The following is a 21,864-nucleotide window of genomic DNA, read 5'->3' as shown; positions in this document are numbered from 1 at the left end:
AGTATATTTTTACCATGGCGGAACGTGAATAGTAAATCAACTTAGCCGTTTAGGAAATGCCTCCACCCTTGGCCTGAAAGCCAATGATAACTCCCTTTTGGACATCAGTCAAAACAAGTTGCTTCCACATTGCGAGAACTGCACTGTGTTCCGTGTCCCACCGACACGCTTTATGTCTGTGCTTACAGAAGATCCGGCACATGGTTGTAATCAGTCGCAGTGGCTCATACGAGACCATAATGCATAGATGACGGAAAATTTCCCTCCAGAAATACATAATTATACTAGATGTCTCGGTACTGTTTCGTTTAGTACTTTAAAAAGTGTTCCATGTGTTTTATAGTTAGTGATTCATACCTCAAATGGTATTCAATAAGAGGATCTAATTTACATTTCAGTAAACATTGGCAATAATTTTTTGGTAGGTGAAACCGACTTCGCCTTTGTTGGTGCTATGCCATCACGCTCGTCTTAAATAACTCTCTGTAGTCACGTGTGAAGTAGAAAATCGACGTCTAATTCGCAGAAAGTAATCCATACATGTAATCAGTAAGAATGTTCTCAAAACGGTACAAATATTGATGAGATGTTACCATTGTGTATTAAACCGTGGACCTAGAAACGACGGAGAGGCTTCATCTCGCCGTAGCCCTCTGTGGTTCACAATTCCACAACAAGCCTTAGCAGTTCACTCACCCCACCACTGCCCCACACCGAACCCAGGGTATTGTGCGGTTCGGCCCCCAGGGGCCCTCTCCTCCCCTCCCCTGGGAACGACTCAAATCAGACGAGTCTAAACCAGATGTTTGCGTGGTAGGGTAATTATGGTGTACATGTACGTGGAGACAATGTTTGCGCAGCAATCGCCGACATAGTGTAACTGAGGCGGAGTATGGGTAACCAGACCGCATTCGCCGACGTAGACGAAACCGCCTTAAAAACCATTCACAGGCTGGCCAGCATACCGGACCTTGACACTAATGCGACGGGCAGATTCGTGCCGGGGACCGACACGCCTTCCCGCTCGGGAAGCAGCGAGTTAGACAGCGCGGCTAGCTAGGCGGGCTATTCAGCACCATACAGTACCTTCTCGCATTGTTGAGTCTGCATCTTGTGTCTAGTGGCTAGCGTTGCTGCCTCTGTGTCACGAGGTCCTAGGTTCGATTCCCGACCGGGTTGGGAATTTTCTTTACCTGGGGTCTGCGTGCTTATGCTGTCCTCACCATTTCATCATCATCATCATCATCATCATCATTCGTGGCAGTGGCCTGATTGGACTGTGTAAAAAAATAGGACTGTGTAATAATTGCGACTTTATACGAGCGCTGATGACACCGCAATTGAGCGCCCCACAGGCCAAACATTATCATCATCATCATCATCTCATAGTTGACATATTTAGTTTACTGCTGTACACCACATGGATCATCACCAGAAAAACTGTGACTGTGGACTCAGCCATTTATTTTGAGACTTTAGTGACTGAAAGAACAGAATCCTAATAAACATTAACCAATTTTCGACGAATTTCCGTGGGATATAATGAAACAGACACGATACGACTAGGTAAGAAATACGTATCAGAAAACTATTCCGCAGTTCATTATGATCACATTAATTTCCTATCTGTCCTCTTTATAACTTCACTTCTAGGAAGATATTGTTATTATCACACACAGATAGTTTTGATGAAAATGGATTTCTGCGTTGTTATTATATGTGTCATGTTATGCAGTGGCGTAGATCTAGTTACTTTGGAATAATTAACATTAGTATTACATTTGAAATGAGTCGTTTTGTACAAATGGTTAAACTGTAGTACAATGCCGTTACAATATTTTCTATTTTTTAGTGTTTATGGCCAGTGAAAGTTCATCCACTATTGATAAACATTTCGAAGGAATCTGCTCGTACTGTTTGAAAACTTCAGAAGTCGACAACTGAACCCGGGGTACCGCACTCCTTCTTCACGACTATCAATGTTAAGAACGCCGAGAAAAAAAAGCCCATGATAACATGTAGACTGCACAGTATAAGGAATTGAGTGACTGACAAGCAATGGCGTATAAAAAACTCCGTAATACACAAAGGTGAAAGGTTTATTTCTTTTTCATATGAAGAATAAACTATGAGTATGAGAAGACTTTGTGCAAAGTGGATGCAAATTTGTTGACTGTGGACTAGGGAGGCATATGTAAAAGAATTTCCTAGCCATATTTAAACCATTTTAAACAAAACCCGGCTGATTTTTAATGCAGCTTTACTTCTACGTCTGCTAGCTGTATCCAATATTCCTCACCATAATCTGAAGAGTTGTCTAAGCAGTGAACAGAATCCCGTGACCTTGCATAAAAAAATAAGCAAAGGTGATATCACTTGGCAGAGGCAAGTGCTTTCTGAAATGTAGAATAATTTCTCGTTACAGGGCATATTGTGAAGCTTATAACGATAACTGTACAATACAACGCTAGAATTCTCAACTGGAATAGAAAAATTGTAAAGTGGCCTGTACTGCAACAGAAACAAATGATTTTCCCCATGATACTGACCTTGTACCCAAAACGGGGATTCCAAATACGAAATATTGCGACATTCGCGCAGTTCGCTAGATTTTTCATCCTCCTATCACCCCATTTAAAATAAAATGTAGTCATGGAGACGCTGCAAGTTCACTGCAAACGCTATAGGAGTGGAGTTGCTGCAGAGTGAATTTTGGATGGGAAATAATCAGTTGAAGTAAAAAAGACGTTTGACATTAATGCATTATCTTAACAGGGGATTACGCCGAATTATTAGTTCAGTTTCAAGCTACATAACCTAAATATATCACAACCAGACTATTCATTTTTGAATTACTGTGAAATCGTATTTGCTAAACATTATACTTGGACTGTGGGGCAATGAAGGATTCTGCTGCTTCTCGCTTTCTTCCAGAGCAATGGCGGCACTCTTCAGCCTCGCTTGCTTTTTCTGAGAACGGCGAGATAAGTCGTCAGCGACTGGAGGAATGCGGCCGAAGCTAACGCAACGACCGGAAGCCCAGCGTGCCTAGGCGGCGCAGGCTGTTTGAGCTCGACCGTTCGCCGGCGGCGGCGGTTCTCGGAAACAGTTGGCTGCATGCGTGTTATCAGTGAAGCGAGTCCCCATAGAAGGCCGGTAGCGGCTGCGACGGTCTACTCAAACTACGACGGCCACATCACGGATACAGACGTTAGTTCTTTAAAGGAGAGATGCTTTCCGTGGTCCAAAAATACTTTTGTGTCATGGGATCGTGTCGCACCCCGAGTGTGAGTTTCCAAAGAGCCAGTTACAGTCGGCATGTGTGTGTGTGTGTGTGTGTGTGTGTGTGTGTGTGTGTGTGTGTGTGTGCCCGCGCCCCCTTAATGCTCATCTAAAAATCAAAACTGACCAATATACACCTAATTTTAATTTTTTATTAAAATGCTAAAGAGCGACAACATATTCATAATAGCGATTCAAGAGACACGATACATGGATACAGATAGCTTCGATTCCGAAGGTTTTAGGATATGTAAAGGGAAAGTGGGACCGAGAGTAATGAAAAATCTACCACCTCTTGGAACAGCCTTTATTATCTACAAACTTATCTTGATCTTAATAGTTGACCTTCATTCGCAATCAGAAAGACTCTCAAGTCTTACATTCACAAGCACAAACAAAATCTACACAATTATCAATGTACATTCCCCTATAAATGAGGATAACAGGAAAAACAATGAAAAAGTGGAGGCCTTTTGGAATCATCTAGATGACATTATTCATAAAATTCCAGATAAAAATATCATCATTCTTCTTGGAGACCTTAATGCAAAGATTGGTAAAGAAAAAAGATATAAGAAAATAGTTGGAAACTATCCTGCACAAAAGAGAACAAAAAGAAATGGTGTGAAGCTAATAAAACTTTTCCAAGCACACAATTTAATTCTTAAATCCACAGCTATCAAGAAAGACAAAAGACATGGATATCCCCAAATCCTAGCCTTGGGGAATTTCAGTTTGATGACGTAACAATCAAGAAGATTTCTCGAAAAGAAATCATGAATGTTAGGGTACTCATGGGTACAAACGTGGATTCAGACCACTACCTTTCTAAAATTAAGTTCAAAGTCATCCCAAACAGGAAAAGCAGTATGAAACCAATTAAAGGTTGGAAGTACAGCAACGAAAAGATATTAAAATCAGATGAATTCACAAAATCAACAGAAACCATTCAGACACAAAGCTGGGAAGATGTAAAGAAAAACTTCATTACTACAGTCGAACGGATAGCACCTAACATAAAAAGTAGAAACATGCATGGTAATCGCTGGAGTGTGGTGCCCTTATTGAAATAAGGAAACAGGCATGGCAAAACTGGCAATCACAGAAAACAGAAGAAATCAGATTGAATTTCATTAGAGTTAGAAAACTGGCAGATAAAAGTATAAAATCGATTAAGAAGACACATGAAAACAAAACTCTCCTCCAAATTGATGTAGAATTTACTAAAAACTATACAAGAAGCTTCTACAGAACTTTCAAACAAAGGCTATCAAGATCCAAAGCACCCAACCTCCAATTTCGAGATGTAAATGCAACCATCGCTCACAATAACGCAGAAAATTGCAAAATACTGGCAGACTACTTTGAGAAACTCTTGAATTGTGAACCCATCCTTGAAAAATCTGGATCCATCCCCAATGACTGTGAGAAGCCGAAATCAGAACCACCGACGACTGAAGAACTACAAAAGACCATTTCAGAGCTTAAAAACAACAAAGCGTCCGTAGAAAACCAAATAGTGGCCGAACTATGGAAAAAAGCTGATGAAAATGCAATTACATCCTTTCAGTGTGTTTTCGATCAAAACTGGAAAGAAGAAGAGATCCCCACAGAATGGAGAACAGGTCTCATCCACACTACCCACAAGAAAGATTTGAAGACACACCCCAAGAGTTACAGAGGAATATCACTTCAGGGTATAACATGCAAGATTCTTTGTAAAGTCCTTTTGAGCAGGAAAGAGCCGCAATTGGACCCGCAAATACCAGGATGGTTTTAGAAAGGATTGATCAAGTTCGGAACCAATACTAAACTTCAAAAACATCATGGCATACCAAAAATCAAGGCCACTATCACATTAATTTCTAAAATGCATTTTATTCGATTGATAGAGAATTGCTGTTATCAGTCCTGGACGAAATGGGTTTGGATAAGAAAACAACTAATATTATAAAAGCGGCCCCTACAAATACATTGCCAAAAGTTGAATTTATGGGCGAATTATCGGAACCCTTTGAAATAAAAACGGGAGTGCCACAGTGGGATGGGCTCTCAGCGTTGCTGTTAAATTGTGCGCTTGAGAAAGTAGTCAGAGAATGGAACACAATTATTAAGAGGGGTATAAGACTGGGTTGCAAAAAGAATAACCTTAAAGTAAATTGCATTGTTTTTGCATATGATATGGCCCTGTTTGCTGAAACAATTGAAGAAGCACGGGAGAAAATCCTTGAACTAAAGATACAATCAGCTAAAATAGGTCTTCACATCTCCTTTGAAAAAACTAAGATATTGACAAACATCAAGCACTCATGTAAATACCTAAAAGTTCAAGGAGAAAAGATTGAAATAGTAAAAGAATTCAAATATCTCGTAGCATGGATTAGTTGGAATGCTGGGGAAAGCAAAGCAATGGAATCCAGAAAAAATACTCTTCAATTGTCCTTCCAACTAACAAAAAATAAATACAACAAATAATCCCGTTTCATGGGGCTCCAAAATTACATATTACAAGACAGTGATTAAGCCAGAAGCACTGTATTCAGCAGAAACACTAAACATGTATTTCAAAGGCCAAATGGAGAAACTTCAGCTAAAGAGAAGAAAAATTTAAAGAAAAATCGTAAGGCCAAAGTTTCAAGACAATAAGATAATATATATCAAAAATGAAACTCTCTACAAGAAAATTGAAGAACTTTCAGATACTATGCGAAAAACGAGGATAAATTTTACGGTCATCTTCTCAGAATGAATTGCAACAGACTAACCAAACAAATCTTTGACTTTTTACGTAACCGCAAAACGAAAGCCAACTGGTTTAAAGAAACTGAGAAAGACCTAGTAAAATTAAAGGTTTCAGAAAATTCACTTATCGAACGAACAGCTAAATTAATTAATAAGGATGCAAACATAACGTTCCAAGACAAATCTACACGAAATTCCAAACCCTTCATCTCGGAAGAAGAGAGGAAAAGATGATCAGAAAGAATGAACAAATACTGGGCCCTAAGAAAAGTACAACGCACAGAAAAATGACTGATCCAGCGTACCCCAAAGAGGGTGAAACGAAAGAAGAAAGCTAATGTGCTATTTCCTCAGTTTAATTACGTTCTGTCGTATACACAAGCTCACTCATTAAATGTAGCACCTTTTTAAGCCTAAATTCCCTCGAAAAGGTACTGTTTTCTGACATCTCTCTAACGATGAAATCTAGTTAGACAGACTGTGCAGGTGGTATTTTTTTAGTGTTCTCCATACTAAGGGCATAATTATTAGCTTTAATATATCTGAGTCGTTGATTGTTGAAATACACCTAAGTGATATGTTTCACGTTTTGAGGTAACTGCATTTTCGCTATCGACGGAAGATTACATACATTTGAGTGTCACAACATGTCTTAGGCAAGCTTTCTTTTTGAGAGATAGAGCCAAGTGAGTGTCAAAAGGCTATCAAGTGAGTGCCTCTGGTCCCTTTTAACACTAACCGTTGGAAACACTACAGATTGTTTTTAGGGGTTGTTCCTTTTTGTTTTCTTTGTTTGTTATGGTGCACAGTTGATGATATAGATGAGGTGAGTTAAACAGTTCACATCTGCTGCTAATGGAACGACTGAAGGAGTAAAGAAAATGAAACTATATTAGGCCTTGTATTTGCCTACACGCAAAATGTAAGTTTAGCGAACATTTTTTATTACTAGAGGCTACTCACAGTGAACGATTTTTTTGTTTCCAACCTTAAAAGACGTTTAGCCCATTACTACATCTACCATGAAGGTCAAGCCCACAAAAGACCTGATGAAGTTGGTTTGTTCCTGTTGAACTATATTAAAAACGTGTACTCGGGGCAGTTACCGAATTACACATGTCTCTTGTTAACTGAAACGTTTTGAAGAGTTGGTGTTGCCATAATAAATACGTGCAGTTTTAAAAGGAATTAACATCTTCTGCCATTTACATGGGCATTCATACTACCAACGTGTCCGAAAATTCAGCATAAAAAATCGTCCAAGAAACGCCGGTCGAGACAGATATCATCGTTGGGTGTTCTTCTTTCTTGCCTCCTTATTATGAGAAATCGTCAGTCTCGCTTGAAACGTGAGACCTTCCAAAAAATGAAAGACCGAAATTAGGAATTTCCAATTATCATAATTTTGAGTACTGTCATGAACAGAAAGGTAAAATAAAAACAAGTGAGTACATAAGATAAGGCAGTTTTCATAGACTGTATACCTTTATTCTCCAGAAAATTAATGAAGTACCGTTACCTGGTCAAGAAGATTATCCACAAGGGAAAATAACTATTAGAAATAGCAAACTTGAAAAGTAAAAACAAGTTTTGCTGTATACTGTAGAAAAACGCAAAGACTTTTACGAGCAACTTTTACATTGGCCAGTAGCTTCCGTTTCTCTCAATTATAATGAAAAAGGTTCAGGGGAACAAGTCCATATAATGTGTTTTTGTTTGTGTTTTTATTATGAGCTGACACACCATATAGCTCGTTATTTAATAAACACCTGCATTATATGAAGCAAAACCATACTATAAATTTTCTACGGTCTTAGAAGGTACCTAAGTTAAGCAGATACAGCTTTTTTCTATTAGATATTACTCTTCGTATACGTATCTAATTGTAAGTCTATGAACATATTTTAATATGTAATTTTACCAAAGCGGTATTTGGCAACACACAAGGAAGAAGAAGTTTTCTTTGTTCTTCCCAAAACCGTAGAAAAGTGACTTAGTTATTTTTTAATAACAATCTATTCACTGATGTATATTAACACTGGGTTATACATTGCTAGCCCTTCGCCTTTTTTATTCTACATACTTCAGTATCCCTCGTTATTATTTCCGTCATTTAATTTGGCACCATCCTCTCAGTCAACGGAGCGTACTTCAAGAATGCTCCATCATCCCCATTCATTGCCACAATCGATCATTTCTCTCACACGTTGTATATTCGTTAAATTACATTGAATTTAATGCCGCGATATTTTCCGTAAGCACGTTCCTCCTTTCATAACAATGTAACAACATGCACTACATTCGGCTGGAAATGGCCGTACTCAGTCAGATGACTAAGTTAACTGGTCCTAAGACTGACACTAATGTTTCCTTTGACGGTAAACAAGATATCTAAGTTTTCAAAACCGATGAGATGATTGTAGAGGTAGTTACGAATTTGAAGGCACAAAGAGAAAATTTTGCGTTAATAACGCTTTACACTGTCTGATCAGAAACATCCGGACTCCAATATGTAACGAGCAACTGACCACTAGATGCCACGGGAGGTGGACCCGCCAGCATGTAAGATCGTGTGGAGGGTTGTTGTCAGCAAAGAAGCATTAACAGCAGAAAGGATTGGTCAGGAAAGCCTCCTGATTGGAACGTGGACTAGTCATTGGATGTCACATGAGTAACAAATACATCAGGGACTTTTGAAACCGTCTAAAACTGCCGAAGATGATTGCTAGTGATCGGAATTGTGAAGTGGAAATACTAAGGGACAATCACAGCTAAATCGAGGTTAGGTGGACTTCATGTACTGACGAACAGGGACCACCGAGCGTTCTGTAGAGTAGTTATAAAGGGGTGTTGAGTTCCAATGTGCTACCATCAGTCCAGCTAGCATAACACAATGCAAATTGAGTTAAAAAGAATGTGATAGAGTGGCTGAATAGCTGTTCATCAGCCGCACTCGTCTCTAGGCAATGCTAATCGATACTCGAAGTGGTGGAAATAGCAACCCCATTGGACGGTAAATGACAGGAAAAGAGTGGTTAGGTGCGATGAATCACGCTGTATGTTGAGGGAAGTGTTCGGGTTTGGCGAATGCCTGAAGGACGTTGTCTGACATCACGTGTGCTGCCATCAGTGAAGTACGGAGGAAGTGATATTATTGTACGGAGCCATTCTTCGAGGTTATGCTGTGATCCCTTTATTGTGCTTAAGTGTAGTTGAAACGCCCTATCTCGACGATGCTAAATGTAATGACTGGGCTTCCCTGTATTTCAGGAGCCACTGTAGCCATTGACATGAAACTTTGACAGGACATTAAACTCTATGTTTCGAGTCTACTGGACTACAATAATTGCATTGTATGACATTACTCCCTGAAAATTTAAATACTCTACTCGATGTGGTTTCTGAGATTTAGGGAAAAATGCAACAGAAAATGTAAATTTTCAGGAAAGGCTTCTAAAGTTTCAAAAGATTGTAACTCACTTAATATATGCTTTTTTTTTATTTTTGGTCATTCAGAGGCACCCTGCACCATACTGTATATCATCCTCTTGATCTTTTTCCAAGTTTTTTTCTTCTTTTCTTCTTTCTGGGCTCCTTAATGGCCAACTGCGCTGCATACTCCGCTTTATCAATGCGAACCTCGTCCATCCATTTAAGTTCTCTGATGCAGTTAGCTCCAGGATTAATTCCCATATGCTGTATCACTTTCACCCTAGCAATGTCGCCAACATTAAAAGCAATAACAGCATCACTGACCGCTCCTCCCGCCCCCCCTACTTTAAAGTCTTCATTCGAACAAAAACATTTTTGGTAAGCGAGTTAATATAAGGTTATTGAACGACTCATGCAGACGCTTCTTCAGTAATTCAGGATTTGCCAGGTCTCTGTAAATAGATTTTATGATATCCATGACTGCTGCTGGGATGGGATGTTTATGGCTGTATGAACTGCCTGAGCACTGGGCACTGCGGTAATTGCATCATGAATCAGGTCCAGGAGGTCACAGGTAGTGTACGAGTTTTTTAACAGTTGACAGTCTGTGGAAGCAAGTAGCCCACACTGCGTACTTCATTTTCAACAAATCCTCAGTATTATTTCTAATTTCCGTCCCATAATACTGCTTTAGTTCATCAATTATTGTGTCTGTCAGCCTGCCTCTTATGGTTTTACCATTGGAAAGATTCATGTCTCTCAAACTTTGTTTCAACTTCCTCAACCTCGTACCCATCCTCCTCTGGACTGGCATTTATAACACAGCAATCCACAGCCTTTTACATAAAAAATTACAGATTTTATTAGATCCTAAAGTAATGCATGTAAAAATTTTAACATTTCCTACGATGTAGATATTTAAAAAAAATGAAATAAAATATTTCTCATATGAGTTTATAAGTGATATATACATATACATATATATATATATATATATATATATATATATATATATATATATATATATATATATATATATATATATATAACTCCGCTGTACCAGTCCCAAGCCCGGGGCCTCATTATGCAAGTGATGAGGAAGGAGGAGGGGGAGGAGTAACAACCTCGTTTAAAAAACCAGAGTTCACCTGGCCCGGGTGATAGTACTCTGTCAGGGCCCCTTTGCTAGGGTTACAGCGAAGACCTCAACGGTAGTGAAGGCGGAGAGAACGAATCTCGGTACGGTGGAACTAGCGGAAGAGGCACATAATACAATAAATCCACCTTGCGTCTGACTTGTAACAAGCGGCACTGTGGTCGGCGTCTGTTCACCAGAGGTGCGGCCGTAATACAAATTCTGGAACTAACCACTCCAGTCTTAACCACTGAGCTTTTCTGAGCTCAACCCTTTGATTCTAAGTACTATTATGGAGCGTTTTAGTAATTACAAAATTACCCCAGGTGGTAACAAATCCTCCGCCATCAGTGGCGCAACTAGTCTATCGGATTCTGGGGAGACTAGGCTGAAACGCTATATCCCAAACCAGAGGAAATCGAAGTCGTTTGACCGACTCATGCCCAAGGTCGAAACATTTTTTGGAACTATCAATATTAACTCTCTCTTGACACCAGGAAAACTCTATAAATTAGGAGACACACTAAAAGAACAAAATATCAAAATTTTAGCCCTGCAAGAAACAAGGTTGCCTGATGAGAATACCATGGATTTTGGAAACTACTGATTGTTTAAAAGTAAAACAGACAAAAGAATTCTTAAAAACACTCCGCATCTGGGTGTTGCATTCGCAATTTCGCAAGACATTCTTGGCTCCGTAATCGAAGTAAATCCAGTAAACAACAGACTAATGACAATTTCCATGAAATGTGCAAATAAAATGTACTGTTTAATTAACGCACACATGCCTATCAACCAGGAGAATAAAACAAATCCAGAAAAAGTAAATAAGTCATGGGAAATGTTAGAGAATACAGTCTCCAAAATTCCTCAAAGTTATGTAAAGATTTTAATGGGTGATTTTAATGCACAGTTAGGGAAAGAGAGAAAATTTAGAAAAACGGTTGGTGAATTCCCTGCACATAAATGGACCAATCAAAATGGAAAGAGGCTGGTAGAATTTTGCAGAAATTTCAATCTCAAAATTATGTCAAGTCATTTTAAGAAAAATCCTTCAAAACAAAAGACATGGCGATCACCTAACAAGGACATAGGTGAATTCCAAATTGACCATATTGCAATCTCGTATCCATGTCACAAAGAAATTTTAAATGTTCAAGTTCGTAAAGGCGCCAATATTGACTCAGACCATTACTTAACCCGTGTGAAACTAAAGCTAAAACCCCAAAATTTCAACAAAAGGACACCATTAATCCCCAAATTTGACACCAGTAAAATCCAACCATGATTATTAGCAGACGAATTTGACAAAACAAGTGCACAAAATTGGGAACAACTCAAACACAAGATTATCAAACCAGCTCAAGATCAAATTCCTTTACGAAAACACAAGAAACATGCTTGGTGGAATGAAAACTGTGATCATGCAATCAAAGCCAGACAAGAGACATTTAAAGCATGGAATAGCAACAAGACAGAAGACACATATGATACATTCCTGACAACTAGAAAAGACACTTCAAAACTAATTAGACAAACAAAAAGACAATATGAGAATAGTCAACTCTTAGAAATTGAAAAAGATTTTCAGAAATACAATACCAGAAATTTTTATAAAACTTTTAAAACCAAAATAAAGGGGTACCAACCACAGAATCTTTGCTTCAAGAAGGAAAATGCACAGTTGGCTCTTAACAACCAAGAAAATTGCAAAGAACTTTCTAAATATTTTAAGAATCTTCTAAATTGCCCCGAGCCCACAGAAAGATTTCCACCAAAAATTCCCCAACAATGCAATCCAGTTTCACTTGCATCAAATGAAGAGGAAATCATTAAAGAAATTCATAGGTTGAAAAACAACAAAGCATCTGGTGAAGATGGAATTGTTGCAGAACTTTTAAAGGCAGCTGGTCCAAAAACCGTTAAAGAAATTACTTCAATCATGTAAAACATTTGGCAAACTGAAAAAATTCCTGATGAATGGAAAACCGCCTTGATTCACCCACTTCATAAGAAGGGAGACAAAACTGATGTTAATAATTACAGAGGAATTTCTCTTCTTCCAGTCACATACAAAATCCTCTCTCAATGTCTTCTGAACCGAGCACAACAACAACTTGAATGGAAAATTGGCGAATATCAAGCAGGTTTCAGGCCAAATAGATCTTGCCCAGAACAGATTTTAGTCCTCAAACTAATTCTCAGACATCAAAAAATTTACAATAAAAAACTAGTTTGTACCTTTGTAGATTTTAGAAAGGCTTATGACTCAGTGGATCGTGAATCTCTTTTCCAAATTGTGAAAGAACAAAGCCTGGATCCTAAAACCACGGCAATTATCAGAGACACGCTAACTGGTACAAAATCAAAAGTAAAGTTCAGAGGAGAAATTTCAGAACCCTTTGAAATAAAAACAGGCGTGAGGCAAGGTGATGGACTCTCTCCGTTGCTATTTAACTGCGTTCTAGAAAAAGTAATACAAGAGTGGCGCGAACGAAAATTGGAGTTCAAAATTGACCAACCAGTGAAATTAGGACGAACAAATATTCGAATAGACTGTTTGGCCTTTGCAGACGACTTGGTTATTCTAACGCAGGACATCCAAATTGCTCAGAAACAAATAGAAATTCTTAAAGAAACAGCAGAAAGAGTAGGTCTCCAAATCTCATTTGAAAAAACACAGTATATGACTAGCAACAAACTGGCACCCAAACTTTTGGAAACTAAGTATGGAAAAATCAAGAGAGTTTCGCAATTCAAATATTTAGGTGAAACAATCTCAGAGACTGGTCTAGAAAAAATTGGAAATGAAATTCGTTGTCAAAAGATGGAGACAGCTTTAGACTTACAAAAGACATCTACAACAAAAAATGTCGCTCGAGGTACTCTAAATTGAGACATTACAACACGGTCATAAAACCAGAGTGCCTTTATGGGGCTGAAACGCTAATTTTAAACAGAAAAAAGGACATTCGAGAAATCCAAAAAAGAGAAAGAAAAGTAATCAGAAAAATTCTAGGTCCAAAATATACTGAAGAAGGAACATACAGGCTAAGAGCAAATAGTGAAATTCAACAATACACCAGCATATATTCGGATATGAAAAAACGCAGATTAAAATTTTATGGGCATATTAAAAGAATGGATGCTACCAGACTAACTAAACAAGTAGTGGAATTCTACGAAAATCGAAGTAAAGCTAAATTTGAGACAATAAAATGGATTGCTGCTATAAAAGACGACATGAAAGAGGCAGATATAAAACAAGATGAAATTCAAGACAGAAAATTATTTAGGCAAAAAATTCATGACTGGGTAGTTGGTCAAGCTGAAAAACCAAAGAAAACTGGAACCACATGGTCTGATGAAAGGAAAAGAGCTCATTCCGAGAGAATGAAAACAATTTGGGCAGAGAGAAAGTCTAAAAGAAAATAACTGAATGCCCCGTGATTGTACTTCGCGTGGTCCAGTAGGGCCCAAACGTGAATAATAATAATATATATATATATATATAATTTTATTCTGAAAATTGCAAATTTTATAATGAGATAAAAATACCAAAACGTGAAAAAAATTTTCCATTAGAAAACGTTAAATTCGGAAGGAAGGAAAGATGTGAACACGTTTACAGCATTGTGTCCTTCGTACAGTAGAGGAAAAGCTTGGAGACGATGATTGTTTGTATCACTGAGACAGTGCACCCTCTGATAAAGCAGCATCTGTGAGGCAATAGTTTGTGCAAAGTTCCATTCCTGATGTGGACTTGCCTGTCCAAAGTTCCAGCCTGAACCCAATTGAACACCCCTGGAGTGAATTAGAACGTAGAATTTGCTGTAGATAGGAACGTCAGACATCACTAACTTCTCTGGTGTCAGCTCCTGAGGACGAATAGGTTGCTGTTCCTACTTACACATTCCGACAACCCACTGAAAATGCCTCCAGCAGAGTTCAGGCCGTAGTAAAAGTGAAATTTCACTTATAGGTGTCCGGTTACTTTTTATCAGATAGTGTATAAGTCACAGAACTGAAAATTTGTGAAACTGTAATATCGTGTGGCCTATCCACAAACATAAACCATAAATATATTCATCAAAATAGGGGAAGTGGGTTTACAAACTGCCTATTGGTTTCAGCCACTCGTGCTGGCGAAGCATCACAAAAATCATCAGATTGACGACGGCCGAAGAACCCGAGAGAGAAGCCAATAGGCAATTTGTCAACAAGTGGTCACGAATGCCTTAACAGATTGAAGTGGTTTTAACCCACTACAGGATATGTTCTAGTACCGGTACTACAGAAATATGAATTATAAACATGGGAAAAGTGCGAAAGCAATAACAACCACATAAGAAATAAGATGATCCGAGTAGTAATGTGAAACATTTTCCAAGTCACTAATGAAAGAAAAACAAGATGTTTCTCCAGCTTCAAGAACCACGAATCTGACTTTCACAAGTAGTGTGCTAACGATAGATCTACCCGACATCCGTGCCGGCCGATTCCATATTAAGTTTTCTACCAGGTCATCTCCATAGCTTCCAGTTCGAAGTAGACACAACCTCTCAGGCCTGTTACTGACGTGCCATAATTTTACGTTATCGTGCTGTACGCTGAGATGCACATTCTCAGACAAATTGAAACAGAACGCAGGATCGGGACGTGAACGTCAATCCTACTTTTCACCAGCAGTGATCTACCACTTGCATCGGCACTGGACGGCTTGAAACATCAATTTTACACCAACTCATGAGGAAACACTTGTCGCAGCGTACGTTCCTTCCTCCCAAGAGTAGTTCTCTCAACAGTTCTGTTATTGATTCTGTAAAATATTTGTCAATTTTGGGGAGTGATCGGCTATTAGGGACGCTGTAATTGATGATAATAGCAATAGGGTAGGAGCAGGTATAATATCACTTAACACTTTTATAAATACTGTACTATCTATTGATACATCTTCCTGTGTAAGGATCCAGGAAGGAAACACTTGATGGTAAAACGAATCTTTGTTACTTTATTCGTAGTATCAAAAATAATAAATTTGTAACACAGTCCTGAGAGTTGTCAAAAGAGCGTATAGAAATCCGATGTTGAAAAAGTGTAAAATACGTCTATATTGAATATATCTTCGAGCGTGAGCGGGACTGGTATGGTGCCTACGGAAAACTGTTGTCAGCTGATTTAGGATAATTTACATTACCGGCAAGATAAAATAACGGATCGACAGAGAGACAATAGTATGAATCACGAAATCGTGAAAGGTAAAGCATACATTTCTCGATTATGCAGCACAATTCGTGGTTGCAAAATACTGACAAAGGATATTTACCAGAGAACTGCAAAAACTGATAAAGCTGACCGCCGAGAACATTTGTTTGGGTTCCGGAGAAAGGTAGGAACACGCCAGGTAAGAAACACGCAACGACGTTTCTTAGAAGACAGGACGAAGAAGGGCAACCTTTCGTTAACGGAATCTGTATTCTTAGAGAAATATGAAAATACACACACACACACACACACACACACACACACACGCACACACACACACATACCACAATGTGAAACAGTGGCTGTTAATTACGAAGTATGAAACACCAGTGGCGTTAGCCATATTCGGCCCTTGAAATAAATCCGAAGACGACAGACCAAGGCTTGAACCCGAATTTCCCATTTAACGCCGTCGCTGAGCGCCTCGGCTATCCTGGCATGCTTCCCATCCGTCTCAAATTCCCAGCCTGTTTCACGCTAGCAGCATTCTAGCACCACCCCTGTCCATTATCCATTCTTCTCCTGCCGGCAGCTCTCCCAGATTCCTACAGGAATTCTGACAATGTGCCCACGCACTGAAATAACTGTAAGAGCCGGTGCGCTCATAGACAAGTAGGAATGTAATAAACGCGCGTTCCTAATACTCGTGTGTCGAATTTTGAAGCTTATGGCTCGAAATAGAGCTGCAAGAAGAGACCTTGTTCTAAAATGACCCGAGAGAATGGAATTTCTATGTACGGACAGTGTTCTCGTTTTTGTGAGTGCTGCAGTAACCATGTAATTGGTTGTGTATATATCTTATTATTGTGCCTGCCAGTAATAACGTATTTTAAACAATATTTTTCATAACCACTTGTACAACATAAGAAGCCCCTGTTTCTATATATCACTAGGCACAGAAAATGTACGCGTATTTTGTTTCAAAATCATTTTCAAGTATGTATCTTCTGAGTGTCATACTGCAAAGATGAAACTATGGAAAGACACAAAAGCGCAAAGTGAGCAATCATTTATTAGTTAAACTTGCTAAGTACCTGGCGTTGCCCGGGTATGGATTTATTCCAATCTTTTGTTAGCCCATTTTCTCCTTCCCCCTCTGGCTATCTCCTCCTCCTCATAATCTACGTCCGTCTCCTCCTGCCCTTCTCCATGCTAATCTGCTCCTCCCCTTCTGTCTGTCCATCTGCTTCTCCCTCTCACTCAGTTTCTCTCTCTCTCTCTCTCTCTCTCTCTCTCTCTCGTTCTCTTTCTTTCTCTCTCTGACCGTCTGATCGTCCCCCTCCCTCGGTCCATTGCCTCTTTCCTACCCCTAAGTTCATATCCACCCGTTCCTCAGTCGATCTTTTCCACCTCATCATCTTCCCCTTCCCTGTCCATTTCCTCCCCCCCCCCCATCTTTCTGTCCGCCATCTCCTCACTCCAACATGTGTCTATCTCCTCCGTCCTCTCTGTCCATCTACTCCTCCCCACCTCCCCTCACCTTCGCCAAGTTATCACTCCCACCACAACAGCAGGTTGGTCCTTCCTTCCCCAAAGTATTTATTTGTAGATAGTAAATAATATGTTTACCAAGATTGATTGAAATCTATCCAGAGGTTTAGGAGGAAATTTTTCCCCGCTTATCGACTGCATGCACACGTCACGCATTTATTTACACATATTCCATATGTGTCTCTAGCGAATTACGCCTTGTAGTTTCACTGTCACGCAGCTCAATTTACATGACTTCATATTCATAGAACAATGTGTCGTACGGTTATACAGTGTAAAATGTGTCGTGGGTAAATTTAGCAGTTAATAAGTAATAAATAAAAACATCGTGCCTGATGTGGTAGTTGTGTACGCAGAGAGACCTAATAAGCTATAACGAATATCCCTTTCATCATTTTGTGGGAGATGGCAGCGACAAATTGTTTGGGTAGGTTTTGAAATTTCGTGTAAAATTTGTTCAGAGTCACCAAGCGCTCTTATTCTCAAGTACTATATGAATAATGTATAGGAATTTGTGAGTTGTGGGCTATCTTTTATTTTTCACTCTCACCTCCGCCGCTTTGATGGGCACGTAGTTCTTCGCCCAAAACGGTACTATCCTGGCAGTAAGTGATACGTGTACCCTTGATTGATCTCGGTCCAGTTGTTTAAGAACAGATGCGGAACACACATACTATCACACATCCACTTTTATAATATGTATGGATACCTACTAAGCGTCTATTGTTCTGTAGAGTTATGTGACGGTTTGGCAAGAGGAAACACACTATTCGAAAAACTGACGAAATTCCACATTCAAACTGTTTTTAGAAAATTACTTAAACTATCATATCTTGGATCCAACAACCTTCAGAAAAAATTTTCTCCAAGTATCGTAAGGTTGTATGCGAAAAAATTCTTCCCGCGTCTACTCATTTAAATATATACAAAAATTAGTTGTTTTTGACCTTGCATCAGCGAACCAAAGCGATTGTATCTTGTAAAAAACTTGAAAGAATACCTGCAGTTCCTTCTTCCAAGATCACAAAAATCTTCTTTATGAATATAAACTCGCCTCCACCTTCACATTAATTTGCGTCTGATAAATTACGCATTAAATGAAATTCAAAATTACATGGGAACTCAAACGTATGGACCTCCGTTGACGAAACTATTGACTATGTGGGACAACATATTGCAAATTTGATAGTTGTAAAATTAAGTGAGGATGGACTGGGACAATCTCACTTATTGCACTGCAAAACTTTGCTAAAAGTAAACCACTCTACAATCGCTAATTTCTTTGGTGAAGGATTTTGTGAGTAATTGTTCAGAGAAAACATTTGTACGTCTACAAACATTTTAGTTAGCCCGCTGCCGTGTTTTACTGCGATAATTTTTATTAAGTTAAGTTGGTAACATACCGTAATTTCCTGCAAGTATACTGAAGTTAACATCTGTTTGCTTAATTTTATTGAAAAGCTGATGTTACTGCTACCTGACAGATTTTTTTCAGTTTTAGGTCGTAGACTTTTGAAGCCACTGTTGCAGCTTCCATTGAAGATGCGCAAGTAGCATTAAGAAATAGATTTGAGTCAATACGTGATTCACATCAAATGAAATTATGGGTATTGGTATGCGGTGCTAACGAAGTAGGAAGCCACACGTCTTCCACTAGAAGAATTTCTTCACTTGAGTTTGTTCCCATCACTTCTTGTGGCCTACAAAGGTCGTATTCCATCTACGAAAATGTTCTGTCAGATAAAATCATGAGCATTAATGAAGAATACTTTTTTAAATGGTTGTTTTGTGCTGTTTAAGCAGTAAATAGAAATGAATACGGAAATGATTTTGATACTGCTTATTTTTATTGTTTTGCTTCCTCACTGTGCATGTATAAATGTGTGATACCGCATAAATGCATGAACATTTTGTGCTTCGATTATTCATGAAAATCGAGGCCCTAGTTATGGGTTACTGTTGTCATCAAGGGACGTGTTTCGCCTTCCCGAGCCAATGTGTCTCGTCCGCACTCGTGATGCTTGATGTCACTATGGAGCCCCATGTGATCTGCTGCAAAGGTGCACCTCAATTTTGTAATTATTTGCGTGATGTGTTTCCTGCTATTAATTTCTTTTATAATATTTTGAACCCTATAGATCATTTAGCGCGAGAAATGAATGAAAGTGCGTCATAGTGTGGTGTTGCATAACCACTAACTGTAGATGTAAAACCGAAGACGAATAGCACTGCCGCTTTCCAAAGGACGTGGAACCCACACGTAAATTAGTATCTTGTTGTGAAAGATAAGAGGAGGGATTTGTTCCGAGCATTTGTTTACACTTGTTACAAATGGGAATTTCAAATTGAGGTATTGGCTAATTTATGCGTCAGTTGCTAATGACAGTATGCTGCATCTCCTCAGACATTATCTGAAATGAATATAAATCTGATTTTGAGTGTTTTCGAAATACAGTAGGTTATTACGTAACAGACGAAGGACGCGGTCTGAAAATCAGAATAGAGTGGATAATACTACTTACAACACTGGAAGTTTTGTCTAGAAACAAAACTAAATTTGCCGAATCAGCTAATGTAAACCGTCATCCTGATCTTAGTGCTGCACTCAGAGATCACTACACAGATAGAATATGGACTATTGTGCTGAGTAGAGATTCTTCAGTAAAGCATATCATGATTTTTATGAAAAAAGTCAAAGCACAGACGTTACATTAGAAAACATCTGCGCCTTACAATAGAGTGTAAGTAAGGTTGAAGATTACACTGTCTCTCTCTCTTTCACGAAACAAAATGTCAGATACTCTTCAAATCATATTAGTTGAAGCTGAGAGGATGTGGCAAATAATCTTACTTCCATTGTCCCCAAAAGCATATGTTGATGTGAGAATACGTTGTTTAATACTCTAGTACTGAATAAAAATTCGTGACGACCAACTACTATAAAAATGAGTAATAGGCTTCATTAATGCTAGTCCATAAATGTTTATATAGTTTTTGGCAGCGTCTGTGCTAAGTTTCAATAACACAAACATTGGGAGTTACGTGTTGTCCAGCGATGTAACACTTGGACAAGACGGCAGTATACTAGTAGCTGTGGTTTACAAAGAATTTTCATTGTGGAAGCAGCCAGTGAACAATTTCGAAGTCAAAATCACTAGCTGTTTGTTGCATACAAACATCGGAGAAGTTGAAGAAGCAGTGACTACTATAGTAGCTGTTATGTGTGTCATGGGAGCGGAAATTGGAAATCATGGAAAAATGTAAAAGTATCAGAAACACAAGAATATTTTGTCAGGCCCTGTGAATTACAGCAGCGAAGTCTGTTTACTTGCAGATTTACTTAAACTAATATGATATTCATTATCTAGGCGACGACATCACGTTTCCAGAGGTATCATCCTTACGAAGACTGAAAGAGAATGTCTTCAACATCAGTTTTGTTTTATTTTAAATTTGAATTCAGGTACTGGAATCTGTTGTTTAACATTGAACGATAATGTAATTGATGTGCTGTTTTTACGTGATGTATCAGCTGCAGAGGTTACAGATAATCATGCTGCTTCTGAGAACTACGTAACACTCATAAAAGAAATTGAATGGAGTATCAGAGCCACTGATAAATCTTTCCAAGGTACTACAGATGACGAGAAAAGAAGCGAAGTGACACATGTGTCTTAAAATACTTAGCAGGATATATCCCACGCACGTGCAGGCATGCTCAACAGATATTTTTGAAACGCATTAGTATAAAGTCACATTTTACAAATTTCACAGTTAAGCAAAACTGGATAAATGAAATTCATCTATCACCATAGTGTTCGTAGACAATAGCAGAGACGGACATTATCTTAGATATATATTTTATATTCTGAAAAGAAGTTCTCGTTGTAAAGATGCAATTGAAACTTATCCTAAATCAACGCTAAAAACATTGAGTTATTTTCCATACAAAGAACTTAATGTATAAAATTAAAATAACAGAAATAAATGAAATTCAATGATGTATGCTCCGACAAAAGAAAATTTTCGCCGATTTACTGGGAAAACAACATACATTAAAATTTGAGATTGTTCTTATTTTGTTCGCTGTGTTTGTCTCGTACAAACAAACACGATAAATTTTGAAATGTTCACAGCAGTTACATTCTTAAACTACAAGCACAGGAGTTACAGCTAGTTTTGCATGGTGACAAGCATTGGTATCATTGTTGTTATTGCTTAATATCTTTTCATTCGATTAGCCTACGTCAAATTTTAATTCTCTAGATTACTCTTAGAGACAGTCAGTGTTATAGTCTAAAGGAATTTACAGGAAGAGGCGTAGAAAACCGTTACTGCCAGCAGTGTTTGACGCTACAAACGCTGGGTGGATGCTGCGCTGGCTGCCCGGTAACGTAATACGTCACTGACCTATGAGAGCTCGCCGCCTGAAATGGTCTACCGCTGCTCTTTCTGCCGTGCTTACCACTGCTAGCTGTTATTACAGGGAGGTACCGCACCTCTTGTATATTTTTAAA

The sequence above is a fragment of the Schistocerca piceifrons genome, chromosome X (assembly GCF_021461385.2).
Source record: "Schistocerca piceifrons isolate TAMUIC-IGC-003096 chromosome X, iqSchPice1.1, whole genome shotgun sequence".
NCBI classification, from domain to species: domain Eukaryota; kingdom Metazoa; phylum Arthropoda; class Insecta; order Orthoptera; family Acrididae; genus Schistocerca; species Schistocerca piceifrons.
Note: the sequence above shows the minus strand (reverse complement) of the source record.